Raw genomic sequence first — 13819 nt, forward strand, 5'->3', positions numbered from 1 at the left:
AGGCCATCAGGTGAGTCCTCAGTAAAGGGTGGGACTGGTCTAGCCACTATATTGGCATTTTAGATGGGATAATTCTTCATTGGAACTATTCTACATACTGCAGTATATTTAGCATCCTGGTTCACACCCACTAGATGCTCATAGCAATCCCCAGTCATTGGGACAGCCCCAAATTCCTACACATTTTCCCCAACGCCCCCGGGAGGGCAGTAACCACCCAGGTGAGACCTACCACTCCCTCAAATACCCAAGATTCTCCTCTCTGGTCTGCCATCCACAACTAGGATTTCCAGATTTAGCAAAAAAAAAATATAGAACACCCAATTAAATTTGAATTTTAAATAAACAATGCATAATTTTTTAGTGTTAAGTATGTCCCCAATATTGCACTACTCGTTGTTTATCAAAAAATGCAAATTTAACTAGTGGCCTTTATTTTATCCGGAAGCCCTACCCACAGCCCATCACCACCACCTACAAACCCGTCTCCCAGAAATTCCCTTGGGCTGGTCACTGTGGTGTGTGCTGAGCCATCCCCTACTTCTTCCCTGTAAGATCTGTCTGTTCTGTATTTCAGTTCCTGGTGTTCCATCACTGTGGGATAAGTCTCAGTGCGATGGTAAATACTTTTAATCAGATGAACAGATTCTTCCTAATAGGTAGGCTACTTACCCCATCTAGGCAGCACCTTCCATTAACCTGGTTAAAGTATACACCAGTCTCCGGAAGTCTCTCAGATTGAACGGTGGTGGGGAGGACAGACGGAAACAGGAAGCATTCCTAGGGCTAACAGCTTATGTTATGTGACCCTAAATTCCAATGAGTCTCAATTTTGCCTGCACAATGGGGAGCTTTAAACACTGTTGGTGTCTAGTCCTACCCTCAGAGACTCTGAGTGAATTATTCTGGGACGGAGCCTGGCATTGGGGATTTTTTAAAGCCCTAACCTCCCCCACCCCTACGCAGGGTCTCCCTAATTTACAGCCGAGGTTGAGAATCACTCCTCCACTTCCTGAGAAAAGCGAGAGAAAGGAGAGAGCAAGATAAAGGTCGAGAGGGGAAGAGAGAGAATGAGACCTGATTTCAGGGGCTCTGCCTGGCACTGGTCATCGAGGGGATTTGGAAGAATCAAGAGGCAGACGCATTCCACTCGAGCAGGGGGAAAAAATGTTCAAGAAAGTAATATACTTCGAATGCGTTCCATTTAGAGCAAAACAGATGTGAAAAAGCACTTCTGAAAAGCCCAGAGAGTGTTTCATTTTGTGCCAAACACTGTCCTTAGAGATGCCCCAGCTTACCAAAAAAAAAAAAAAAGAGTCCCCTAGAGAGAGTCCCATTTTTCTTTATTATCCGGTGAGTCTAACCAACGCCAGGATCAGGTTCAGAAGCCGGGCTGCTCACACGCGTGGCCTTCCTGGTGTTAGCTGAGGAGCAAGCTTCTGATGTCACCATGGGCACCTCAGCGAAAGAGCCTCCCCCCTTGGCTCCATGTGGGCTGTGAGCCCAGAGTGTCAGTCCCTGTGCCGTCAGCACACGCCGGCCTCGACAAGTAGGGCAGCATCGACATGGCTCCAACCTCCACCAAGAGGTACTTGCCGTTGGCAGGAAGCTGCTTCTGCAGAATTAAAAACCATCAGAGTTGATCAAAGGAAGTGCAGGGTAGGCTGGCGGGCGGGCCAGATCCTAATCTCCACTTGTTGGCCTCACACATCACTGCACATGAGTCACCCCGCTGAGCTCAGCGGACATGCTGTTTGGATTAGGCTTTTACAGGCGAGGCTTGCCAAGCTTGCCTCTGCCGGCTCGCTGCACAGAGCAGCAGAGAGGCGAGGGAGGAAGGTGGGTTGCGGGTTAGATGTGGTTGCCCAGGTGCCAGGCGGGGAGGCGGTTGGCTCCCCAGCTACACAGGACAGTGGCAGCAGGGGGTGGTTGTGAGTCCCACCGTCCCCCACCCATCTTCTCAGCTCAGCTCCACGAACCCCATTAGGAGCAACGGAGCCCACACCAGGCCTACACATCCTTCCTCTCTTGCCAACTCTCCAATTAAGATGTACTATTACAGGACTCACATCTTGCCTTCACTCAACCATTTGCCTCTCAACGAGCAGGAATTCCTTTTCTCAAAAGCAGGCAACACTTCATCACTCAGGCATCCTGCTCAAATGCAGTGGAGTCCAGCAAAAAAGGGAGGGAGGTCAGAAAATAAAAATTCCTAAATTAAGAGCCAATCCATAAAAGCAGGGCTTCCCCTAGTGCCTAGCTGGTGTGACATCACCACGAGTTACTCAATGAAAATGGTGTCAGAGTAGCGGCTCAATTACACGTGGAAGATTTCCTCAAGAAACAGAAGTCTGCAGAAAATGAATAGGGGTAGAAGATATTCTGCACTTAGGTCTTTGGGGGGCTGCCTCCAGAGGGGCTGATTTCCCTGGGCAGAGAGCTAAATGGGATTCTCTTTCAAATAGTGCCTAGCAGAGTCTTGGTACTAAGGAGTGGCAGTAGAGGTAACCCAGTGGTTTGTTTTGCAATGGTAGGAACGAGATCAAAATCCTTTGTCTCCAATTCTGCCAAGTTTTGCTTCTGTGCATGGTAACTTGGGAAGAAGCAGCCCCCATTATTTTGTGAGCCAAGGATTCTTGGCTTGTAGTGTCTGCTGGGATTCTCTTTAGAGTATTTTAGACTCTCATTTATTAAAAGCTTCTAAATGGAGGTGGCAGTTCTTGACACTTTCAAAATAAATGTTGCCACTGGTCCTTACACCACTCTTGACTCTAAACCACAAATTTCCAAACTTACCATTGCTCAATTAGCTGTAATTTAAAAAGTATTTCTGATTCCTGGCTTCAGGTTTCTTTTCACCTATCTATAATTCTCAGGGTGCTCAAATTTGCTCATGAAACCTGTCCTTTCCTTCCTTTCCTCCTTTATTATTTTCACTTAAAAATGCAAATGGAGATAGAAGGTACTACCCTGGGTAGGATTCCAGTCACTAAAGCACAGCACAGCAGTGACTGTTAGGTGAACCTCTGTGAACTCCAGCTCGGCCACCAATTCCCAATGTGACCTTGGAGCAATTTTCTTAACCCCTCACAGTCTCAAATTCCTCAGCTGTAAAATGTGGATAAAAATCACCCTGAACTGGGGCTTCCCTGGTGGCACAGTGGTTGAGAGTCCTCCTGCCAATGCAGGGGACACGGGTTCGTGCCCCGGTCCGGGAAGATCCCACATGCCGCGGAGTGGCTGGGCCCGTGAGCCATGGCCGCTGAGGCTGTGCGTCCAGAGCCTGGGCTCCACAACGGGAGAGGCCACAGCAGTGAGAGGCCCACGTACCGCAAAAGAAAAAAAAAAAAAAATCACCCTAAACTCATTGATGAGGACTAAATGAGCTAAGGCAAGAAAAACATTCAGTAAAGTCCCTGGCACCCAGTAAACACATAATCAATGCATTATTATTTCTATTACAGTAATTACTCTGCAACCAGCATTACACAGCTAATGGTGGTAAGCTTAATTGGATTTTACCAATAACATTTCTTCCTTCTGAAATTCCTCAGCGCCCAGAGAGCTGACATTTGCTTTAATCAAAAGTATTTGCTTGATGGTGCCTGTGCATCCTTCGTTAGGAAAAGACCATAGGAGAGGAGAAGGAAGAGAGGATTGTGTATCAGTTATGAAAAGAAGGTATTTTCCCTTGGGGGTTCCTTTCTATAACTAGAAGGAAAGTCTCAACTCTTGAGGGCTTGCTATGGATGGGGGACAGAGGGTGCAGATTCACATCCTAATGGAATCTGTGAGTGGAGGAAATCATAGGTAGGAATGTGATGTGGCTCAATGTATCAAAAAGGCACATCTACCGAGTTTCTGCGTAGCAGGGGATGATGTAAGGAGTAGAGGTCTTTCTGTTTAGAAAGGTACCGTGATGGGCAGCATTTCTAGTGCACGGGTAGGCCCTGGGCATAGTCTACAGGTGGGAGCTGAGAAAAGGGGAATTGGAGGTGCTTTGCATAACAAAAATAAGGCATGCCCCCATTTAGATTTAGTTGGGGAGAATATGTGGGAAGATTGGAATATGTGTTGGAAGATCCTCCCCTCCCTTCCTTAATATGGATTTGGACTGAGACTAATGGTTTGTCTTTGGTGTGTGTGTGTGTGTGTGAGAGAGAGAGAGAGAGAGATATCTGAGAGTTACAAGCAATCAGAAGACCACAGGAAGAATGAGGAGGGGTATCTTGACTACACGCTGGCAGAGGGACCCTGAAGAGAACAAGAACTGGAGAAATGAAGCCTCCCTTGGGTTGTTCTGGGCCTCATCTAACTACATGGCATTACTTCTAACTGAGTAACTCAGACTTTGAGAAATGCATGGCTGTGGAGTATCTTTACCTTACAGGTGATCCTATTTGTGGTAAGAGGTAAGGTTGGGTTGGATCTTGTTGAGTGGGGATTTCATGGGCCGGGTTGGGGGGTTGCATTAAAATGTAAACATAGTGATAGCTTGTATTCTTTGTCTTTTGTGTGCTTTGATCCCAGCACCTAGAACAGTGCCTGGGACATCGTTGGTATTTAGTAAACATTTATTGAATGAATGAATTTTGCCATGGAGAAAAGCAGGCTCACAGAGGAAAAGAAGAAACAGAGGTTGGGCCTTGGGGCTGGTCATTAAGATAGGAAATGGGCCATGCCTATGAAGACACCCTGCTAAGGTTTTTTCCTTCTTCCCTTGGCCTCTGGGAACAATCATATTTAATATTCAGATTTTTTCCCCTTCTACATATACCCAAATTTTCAATGAAGTGGCTTACACATACATGTTAGAGGTGTAGAATTAGGTGACAACACAACAAAGGCAAATGTGGCTTCCCTGCATTGTCCCTTGTATTAGTTTCCCATGGCTGGTATAACACACTGTCACCAATGCCACAAATTTATTATCTTACTGGTCTGCAGGTTAGAAGACCTAAAATCAAGGCATCTGCAGGGCTGCATTCCTTCTGAAGGCACCAGGCAAGAATCTGTTTTCTTGCCCTTTTCAGCTTCTAAGCACAGCCCGCATTCCTTGGCCTTTTCCTCACATCCCTCTGACCTCTGCTTACATTGTCACATCTCCCTCTCTGACTCTTACTCTCCTTCTCTTATAAGGACCCTTGTGGTTACATCGTGTTCACCCAGATATTCCAGGACAATCTCCCCAACTCAAGGTCCTTAACTTAATCACATCTGCAAAGTCCTTTTGCCACGTAAGGTAACATATTCACAGATTCCAGAATGTGGACATTCTTGGGGGCCATTGTCCTGCCTACCACATCCCCGAGGCACCATCGGTGTCATGTCCAGGGAAGATGGCAGTCCCGGAACACAGGCCAAGACCCACACTCCAGCGAGCAGAGACCCTGGCTGAGTGTGGAGTTTAAGGGCAGGTGAAAGCAGAGGCATAGGCAGCAGCCTGGACTGGCTTTGGAGATGAGAGACCCATCCCTTTCTGCACATATACTGGAGCAAAGTGATTCTTAGTGACAGAGACAGAAAGATAGAGTCTGCTTTTATGGATAGAGGGGCTGTCTAGGCAGCAGACACTCAGGTTACAGCCCTTTTCCAGTTTGGGGGTTAAGAATTTGAAACAATTTGTACAGTGCAGTGTCTGGTTTATGGCAGGTGCACAATTCAATAAGAGCCATCTATTATTAAAACCAGAAGGAAAGGGGGCAGGGGGGCTCCAGAGCCCCAGCTGCCGGAGGAAGCAGGTCATACACAGCTCTACATCCCCAACCCCGGGAAAACAGGAAGAAGACCTGTCATGAGGGAATAAGGTATGAGGCAGGTGTGCAGAGGTAGAGTTTCAAATGCCCTTTATCTTAATTTCTTCCCATACAAGCTAGGAGGAAGCATCTGGCCGGTTCTCTAATGAAACTTGGAACTCACTGCTGAAGGCAAGAAGAAAATATTTTTGTGGTTTTTCTGTGGGGGAAGAAAGCAATAAATTTTTCTGTTGTTGAAGGAACACCTTTCAGTTGTGTAGCTCTGAGAGGGATGTATTATTATTAAAGCATACGTGCCTGAAAGTTTATTACTCAGGCCACTGGGAAGCTTCACATAGACCCTGAAGGGTAAGAACAAAGGATGAGCTGGTGGTCCCAAGCTCAAAGGTAGTCACAGTAGATACAGATTTAAGAAATTGACATTCCTACTAGAACAGCTAGGTTTCTGTGGTGAGTGTTGGCTCTGGAAAGCTCATCTGTATCTCCCCATGGATTTCTTACAGAGCCCCTGCTCAGCAAGGAGCATCTGTTTTCAGTTGGCCTGCTCTTATCAGTCGGATGTGGTAGGAGAAGAGGACAAGGTTTTGCTCTTTTTTTATTTTCCACTTAAAAATTAAAAAAAATTTTTTTTAATGTTTATTTATTTATTTTCTTATTAGTCATCCATTTTACACACATCAGTGTACACACGTCAATCCCAATCTCCCAATTCATCCCAACACAACCCCCCACCCCCAGCAATCTGTATATCTTCTTTGGAGAAATGTCTATTTAGGTCTTCTGCCCATTCTTGGATTGGGTTGTTTGTTTTTTTAATATTGAGCTGCATGAGCTGTTTGTTATATTTTGGAGATTAATCCTTTGTCCAATGATTCCTTTGCAAATATTTTCTCTCATTCTGAGGGTTGTCTTTTTGTCTTGTTTATGGTTTCCTTTGCTGTGCAAAAGCTTTTAAGTTTCATTAGGTCCCATTTGTTTATTTTTGTTTTTATTTCCATTACTCTAGGAGGTGGATCAAAAAATATCTTGCTGTGGTTTATGTCAAAGGGTGTTCTTTCTACGATTTCCTCTAAGAGTTTTATAGTGCCCGGTCTTACATTTAGGTCTCTAATCCATTTTGAGTTTATTTTTATGTATGGTGTTAGGGAGTGTTCTAATTTCATTCTTTTACATGGAGCTGTCCAGTTTTCCCAGCACCACTTATTGAAGAGACTATCTTTCCTCCATTGTATATCCTCACCTCCTTTGTCATAGATTAGTTGACCATAGGTGCGTGGGTTTATCTCTGGGCTTTCTATCCTGTTCCATTGATCTATATTTCTGTTTTTGTGCCAGTACCATATTGTCTTGATTACTGTAGCTTTGTAGTATAGTCTGAAGTCAGGGAGTCTGATTCCTCCAGCTCTGTTTTTTACCCTCAAGACTGCTTTGGCTATTCGGGGTCTTTTGTGTCTCCAATACAAATTTTAAGATTTTTTTGTTCTAGTTCCATAAAAAATGCCATTGGTAATTTGATAGGGATTGCATTGAATCTGTAGATTGCTTTCGGTAGTATCATCATTTTTCACAATATTGATTCTTCCAATCCAAGAACATGGTATATCTCTCCATCTGTTGGTATCATCTTTAATTTCTTTCATCAGTGTCTTATAGTTTTCTGCATTACAGGTCTTTTGTCTCCCTAGGTAAGTTTATTCCTAGGTATTTTATTCTTTTTGTTGCAATGGTAAATGGGAGTGTTTCCTTAATTTCTCTTTCAGATTTTTCATCATTAGTGTATAGGACTGCAAGAGATTTCTGTGCATTAATGTTGTATCCTGCAACTTTACCAAACTCATTGATTAGCTCTAGTAGTTTTCTGGTGGCATCTTTAGGATCCTCTATGTATAGTATCATGTCATCTGCAAACAGTGACAGTTTTACTTCTTCTTTTCCAATTTGTATTCCTTTTATTTCTTTTTCTTCTCTGATTGCCGTGGCTAGGACTTCCAAAACTATGTTGAATAACAGTGGTGAGAGTGGACATCCTTGTCTTGTTCCTGATCTTAGAGGAAATGCTTTCAGTTTTTCACCATTGAGAATGATGTTTGCTGTGGGTTTGTTGTATATGGCCTTTATTATGTTGAGGTAGGTTCCCTCTGTGCCCACTTTCTGGAGAGTTTTTATCATAAATTGGTGTTGAATTTTGTCAAAAGCTTTTTCTGCCTCTATTGAGATGATCATATGGTTTTTCTTCTTCATTTTGTTAATATGGTGTATCACACTGATTGATTTGCATATGTTGAAGAATCCTTGCATCTCTGGGATAAATCCCACTTGATCATGGTGTATGATCCTTTTAATGTGTTGTTAGATTCTGTTTGCTAGTATTTTGTTGAGGATTTTTGCATCTGTATTCATCAGTGATATTTGTCTGTAATTTTCTTTTTTTGTAGTATCTTTGTGTGGTTTTGGTATCAGGGTGATGGTGGCCTCATAGAATTAGTTTGGGAGTTCTCCTTCCTCTGCAATTTTTTGGAAGAGTTTGAGAAGGATGGGTGTTAGCTCTTCTCTAAATGTTTCATAAAATTCACCTGTGAAGCCATCTGGTCCTGGACTTCTGTTTGTTGGAAGTTTTTTTTTTTTCCGGTACGCGGGCCTCTCACTGTTGTGGCCTCTCCCGTTGCGGAGCACAGGCTCCGGACGCTCAGGCTCAGCGGCCATGGCTCACGGGCCCAGCTGCTCCGCGGCATGTGGGATCTTCCCGGACCGGGGCACAAACCCGTGTCCCCTGCATCGGCAGGCAAACTCTCAACCACTGCACCACCAGGGAAGCCCTGTTGGAAGAGTTTTAATCACAGTTTTAATTTCATTACTTGTGATTGGTCTGTTCATATTTTCTATTTCTTCCTGGTTTAGTCTTGGAAGGTTATACCTTTCTAAGAATTTGTCCATTTCTTCCAGGTTGTCCATTTTATTGGCATAGAGTTGCTTGTAGTAGTGTCTTAGGAGGCTTTGTATTTCTGCAGTGTCTGTTGTAACTTCTCCTTTTTCATTTCTAATTTTATTGATTTTAGTCCTCTCCTTCTTTTTCTTGATGAGTCTGGTTAATGGTTTATCAATTTTGTTAATCTTCTCAAAGAACCAGCTTTTAGTTTTGATCTTTGTTATTGTTTTCTTTGTTTCTATTTCATTTATTTCTGCTCTAATCTTTATGATTTCTTTCCTTCTGCTAACTTTGGGTTTTGCTTGTTCTTCTTTCTCTAGTTCCTTTAGGTGTAACGTTAGATTGTTTATTTGAGATGTTTCTTATTTCTTGAGGTAGGCTTGTATAGCTATAAACTTCCAACTTAGAACTGCTTTTGCTGCATCCCATAGGTTTTGGATCGTCATGTTTTCATTGTCATTTGTCTCTAGGTATTTTCTGACTTCCTCTTTGATTTCTTCAGTGATCTCTTGGTTATTTACTAATGTATTGTTTAGCCTCCATGTGTTTGTGTTTTTTACGTTTTTTTTTCCCTGTAATTGATTTCTAATCTCATAGCATTGTGGTCAGAAAGGATGCTTGATATGATTTCAATTTTCTTAAGTTTACTGAGGCTTGATTTGTGACCCAAGATGTGATCTATCCTGGAGAATGTTCCGTGTGCACTTGAGAAGAAAGTGTAATCTGCTGTTTTTGGATGGAATGTCCTATCAATATCAATTAAATCTATCTGGTCTATTGTGTCATTTAAAGCTTGTGTTTCCTCAGTAATTTTCTGTTTGGATGATGATCTGTCCATTGGTGTAAGTGAGGTGTTAAAATCCCCCACTATTATTGTGTTACTGTCGATTTCCTCTTTTAGAACTGTTAGCAGTTGCTTTATGTATTGAGGTGCTCCTAAGTTGGGTGCATATATATTTATAATTATTATATCTTCTTATTGGATTGAGCCCTTGATCATTACGTAGTGTCCTTCCCTGTCTCTTGTAACATTCTTTATTTTAAAGTCTATTTTATCTGATATGAGTATTGTTACTCCAGCTTTCTTTTGATTTCCATTTGCATGGAATATCTTTTCCATTCCCTCACTTTCAGTGTGTATGTATCCCTAGGTCTGAAGTGGGTCTCTTGAAGACAGCATATATATGGGTCTTGTTTTTGTATCCATTCAGCAAGCCTGTGTCTTTTGGTTGGAGTATTTAATCCATTCACCTTTAAGTTAATATTCGTTATGTATGTTCCTATTACCGTTTTCTTAATTTTGGGGGGTTTGTTTTTGTAGGTCCTTTTCTTCTCTTGTGTTTCCCACTTAGAGAAGTTCCTTTAGCATTTGTTGTAGAGCTGGTTTGGTGGTGCTGAATTCTCTTAGCTTTTGCTTGTCTGTAAAGCTTTTGATTTCTCCATTGAATCTGAATGAGATCCTTGCCAGGTAGAATAATCTTGGTTGTAGGTTCTTCCCTTTCATCACTTTTAAGTATATCATGTCACTTCCTTCTAGCTTGTAGAGTTTCTGCTGAGAAATCAGCTGTTAACCTTATGGGAGTTCCCTTGTATGTTATTTGTCATTTTTCCCTTGCTGCTTTCGATAATTTTTCTTTGTCTTTAATTTTTGCCAATTTGATTACTATGCATCTCAGCATGTTTCTCCTTGGGTTTATCCTGTATGGGACTCTCTGCACTTCCTGCACTTGGGTGGCTATTTCCTTTCCCATGTTAGGGAAGTTTTTGACTATAATCTCTTCAAATATTTTGTCTGGTCCTTTCTCTCTCTCATCTCCTTCTGGGACCCCTATAATGCGAATGTTGGTGCATTTAATGTTGTCCCTGAGGTCTCTTAGGCTGTCTTCATTTCTTTTCATTCTTTTTTCTTTATTCTCTTCCGCAGCAGTGAATTCCACCATTCTGTCTTCCAGGTCACTTATCCATTCTTCTGCCTCAGTTATTCTGCTATTGATTCCTTTTAGTGTATTTTTCATTTCAGTTATTGTGTTGTTCATCTCTGTTTGTTTGTTCTTTAATTCTTCTAGGTCTTTGTTAAACATTTCTTGCATCTTCTTGATCTTTGCCTCCATTATTTTTCCAAGGTCCTGGATCATCTTCACTATCATTATTCTGAATTCTTTTTCTGGAACGTTGCCTATCTCCATTTCATTTAGTTGTTTTTCTGGCATTTTATCTTGTTCCTTCATCTGGTACATAGCCCTCTGCCTTTTCATCTTGTCTATCTTTCTGTGAATGTGGTTTTTGTTCCACAGGCTGCAGGATTGTAGTTCTTCTTGCTTCTGCTGTCTCAGTCTTGCTCTTAAGGAGGTCATTCATTCTGTACAAATGTGGTGAACCCTTGCTGGACGTTCTAGGCACTGATCTAGGTTCAAGGGATATTACAACGACCAAAACAGACAACAAATGATAACCATGTATCTGGTTGTGATAAGTGGTCTAGAGACAGACAAGGCAGAAGAAAGGGTTGAAGAGCAGCATTTGATGTGGGGAGTGGGAGGAAGGCCCCTCTGATAATGGGGTAGTTGTGCAGAGACTTGAAAGACGTGAAGGTGGCAAAGGGGCAAGTCACACAGACATCGCAAGAGTGGGCCACGTGGAGGGAACATCTATTGAAGCCTATGAAAGTAGCTCAGTTTTCAGTGGGCACTATGTACAGTGCTGACAGGGTTACAATATCTGTCTCCCTCCTCATGCAGAGTCCTCACCCACAATGGTGGGTGGCAGCTCCTTTGTGTCACACATCCCAATCTCCAGCCACGGTGAACTGGACCTGAGGAGGGAGGGCATCCATCCAAACTGAGCAATCTTGCATAAAGTAAGGGCAATCAATCATCAGGGAAAATCAGCAGTACGCGGCGACTGTCTCTCGAGGCTCACCTGGGGTTTTGAGTCTAGGAGGCTGGAGTTAGAAGGCCAAAGCCTGTGTGACTGAGAGTGGGTTTATCAACCTGTTCTTGAGGCAGAGACACACCCCAAGGCTATGCTGTGCAGTCGAACCTTTCCTAGGGTGAGTCCTGCTCCTCTGCAGGTATCTCCTGAGTGCAGGTACATAGATTAGGTGCAGAGATTGCAAAGGAAGAGCACACAGCAAACAGAAATACTTACACTGAGATTGCTTAGGCTTGAAGCAACATTCCTCTAATGCTCCCTATGCACACGCACTTGATAAGTAGAAACATAATTTGGATTTTTCAAAACTCTTTTTATGAATGGTGGGGTTTGTTTGTTTGTTTTTTTAAGGCACTACTTTTTTAAGAAGCCTGCGTGCTTCTATCTTGAAAATGTAATTTATGGGTGTGAGGAAGGATTTTTGTTTTTGTCTTTTTTTTAAAGGAAGTTTTCCGATGAGGAAGCTTTGTCCTTTTAATACCTTGAATATCCAGGGTGGATGGAGCCAGTCAGGCTCTGACACGCCTCTTGTTCCAAGCTCTGCCGTCTCTTGGACTGCAGCCTCTCCACAGCTTACCCTGAGTTGGCTGAGCAGATTTCTTCATGAGTAAAATGCAAATAGCAATGTTCTCAAGGCCAGAGCATTTCTTTCTCCCAGGGAGGTTGTGAATTTCCAAGGTGCTTCTCTGCTAAGCTGAGATTTCATTAACTAAATTGTGTAAAAGGGCTTATTGTCACACCTTGCACTAAATATCAATACCATACAAATACCAGTAGTTGCTAAATACTAGTGCCTATAGAGGTTATGTCGAAAAAGAAAGTCCTTTTTAGATAGAGATGCATACTGAAGTATTTATGAGTAAAATGACATTGTGTCTGGAGCTTGCTTTTAAAAATTCCAGTTAAAAAAATGTGCATATTTGTGGGGGAAGGAGGTAGAAGTAGGGTGCTAGTTGCAACAAGATTGGCACCTGTAGAGATTGTTCAAACTGGGTGGTAGGAACATGGGGGTTCACTATTCCATTCTGTCTCACTTTGTGTGTGTTTGAAACGTTTCATGATACAAAGTTAAAAGACAGAGAGAGAAAGAAAGAAAAAAATAGTCTGACCCACTCTTTTCTCTCTGGACTCTGTTATTACATAACGTCAGCAGGGATCCGAACGTGGGGAATTTGATTATGGGAGTTTTTGCAGTGTGACTTCAACAAAGGGAAAAGTTTGATGGATTATTTCTGGAGAGTGGAACAGTCAGGGTTTCCAAGAAGAGTGATGTTGAAATGAATAATGAAGATTCCTTGCTCAGTGATGCAGCCTGCGGGCTCTTGTCAGACGTTCTGGGAAATCGCGGAAGGGGCTGGCATCGACCTGGCGGCTTAGCGCTTACTTGTGCAGGGCAGGAAAGATCCACGTGCTCCCTGCAGTTTCCCTCAGTCCCTCGAGAATGGTAGTGGGATTTACTTGTACTTTATATCCAGGGCTATGGCCAGGACAGTGCAGCCGTCCAGGTCAGTCGTGCATCCTGGCTCCCTGGATGTGGCATTCTCAGAAGCCTCGGTGTCTTGCAGCGGAACACGGTTGAGGGAGTGTGTGTAGGGCCTGGCAGCCAGTCTCCAGCATTCTCGCAGATTCCCACTAAGCCCAGAAAGGAGCACCGGAATGCAACACAGGAAGTTCCCTCTTCTCAACCCCCGTCCCTGGGCTTGCAGGGTGGGGTGGAAATTGGCCTATGGGTGACCACACCCAGCTCCCTATCCACCCCAACCAGAGACTTTACATCCTCAACAGCTGCTGTCTGTGTTTGGCTTTCAGCTCAGGCTGCTTTGACCCAGCTCCCAGAAACCAGTTTGCAGGGGACAACTGTGACACAGACGTTCCAGTCATAACTGACCTGCAACTTCTTCCTACTGTCCCCCTGCCATGCACATAGTGTGTCCTCATTTCATTGCTAAGACAGGATTTATCTCAGGAGGTGCCTCCTTGATTTGCCTATGATTTTGTTCTGGAGTTTCTTAAAACTTATTCCAAAAGCTCATCTCATCACTTAAAATGTGTGAGGAATTTTTTTTTTTAAGTGGGTTTCAGTGGACTAAAGAATAAGGTGATGGAGATGCCTTTATTTGTATTGCTCAAGCTGCTCTGTGGGATAAGATTGGACAATGAATGGTGCTTTAGGAAGTAACTTGGCTCTTCCATATCATAATCAATT

General features: G+C 43.1%; 1 long non-coding RNA gene across 1 annotated transcript in view; it reads right to left on the reverse strand.

Annotated features, from left to right (window-relative positions):
• Window positions 1-918: 918 nt before the first annotated feature.
• Window positions 919-13819, reverse strand: part of LOC109551227 (uncharacterized) — a 35379-nt gene continuing 22478 nt past the window's right edge. The window contains exon 4 of the long non-coding RNA XR_012325726.1: window positions 919-1615. This is a non-coding gene — a long non-coding RNA (uncharacterized lncRNA). The remainder of the gene's footprint in view (window positions 1616-13819) is intronic.

The sequence above is a fragment of the Tursiops truncatus genome, chromosome 14 (genome assembly GCF_011762595.2).
Source record: "Tursiops truncatus isolate mTurTru1 chromosome 14, mTurTru1.mat.Y, whole genome shotgun sequence".
In the NCBI taxonomy this organism is placed as follows: Eukaryota; Metazoa; Chordata; class Mammalia; order Artiodactyla; family Delphinidae; genus Tursiops; species Tursiops truncatus.